This window comes from Silene latifolia, chromosome X, assembly GCF_048544455.1.
Source record: "Silene latifolia isolate original U9 population chromosome X, ASM4854445v1, whole genome shotgun sequence".
NCBI classification, from domain to species: domain Eukaryota; kingdom Viridiplantae; phylum Streptophyta; class Magnoliopsida; order Caryophyllales; family Caryophyllaceae; genus Silene; species Silene latifolia.
The window spans coordinates 39,106,709-39,107,726 of record NC_133537.1 but is presented as its reverse complement, the minus strand read 5'-3'; positions in this window follow the sequence as shown (position 1 = coordinate 39,107,726).

Below are 1,018 nucleotides of genomic sequence, written 5' to 3'. Positions count from 1 at the left end.
TATGACCATATTTCACATGTTAAATTTACGTTATAGTCCTAAATTTAAAGGGTCTTATACGGATATTACCCCACAAGTGGTATCAGAGCGAGGCCACGTAAATTTTCATTGTGATTTTTCATAAAACGATTTGAAACGGTTGTTTTTGTCTCGAAAACCGTGCCTTGTTTACACGGTTGAAATTTTTTTGAAACCGTGACATGTTTTACACGGTTATTTCATCTTATTTTCGTTTTGTTTTTGTGCATATTGTTGTTTTATACGGAGATTATAACAATATGTCAAGTTTTGTCAAAATTGTAAAATTGTTTTGATGCGGTTTTGATCAAAATTGCAATAGGTTTTGCTTTGTCAAACTGTTTTTACGAGGGTTTTAAGTTTTCAGAACTTGTTTGGTCTCGATCGAGTGGTTTTCTACTCGATCGAGAGCTTTTTCTGTCTTGATTTTGTTCGATCGAGTCCTTGCCGTACTCGATCGACCACCTTTAAAACCCCATCTGTTCGATCGAGAAGTCCTCGTACTCGATCGAACAGATTTGCTGATAAAAGTACTCGATCGACCACCAGTTTAGTCGATCGAGCACTTTCTGTTTGGCAATCCTCTCGATCGACTTGCAGTTCAGTCGATCGAGCCCTTTTGTTCCTCGATCGAGCACTTATGTCCCTGGATCGAGGGATTTTGTTTTGGCAGCTTTGAAAATTTATTCTTTTTGCTTTAAATTTTCTTTTGGCCTTAATATGTACTTTATACGGATATTGTACACTCGCTATGATTGTGAAACGGTTCACACACGTACCATTAAGTTATTTTAAAGCGTATTTAAAGTAACGGACTGTATTAGATTAAAATTAAATTGATAGAAGCGGTTTTATCACATGAATTTTAATCATTAAAAGGTGGTTTGGATAAATTTAACATAATTACGGAATTATGTCACGAATGAATTTGTTTTTAGTTGATGCATTTATTTATCGTTAATTTTGAATGCTTTTGAATGCCTTTTTATTACGTATTTAT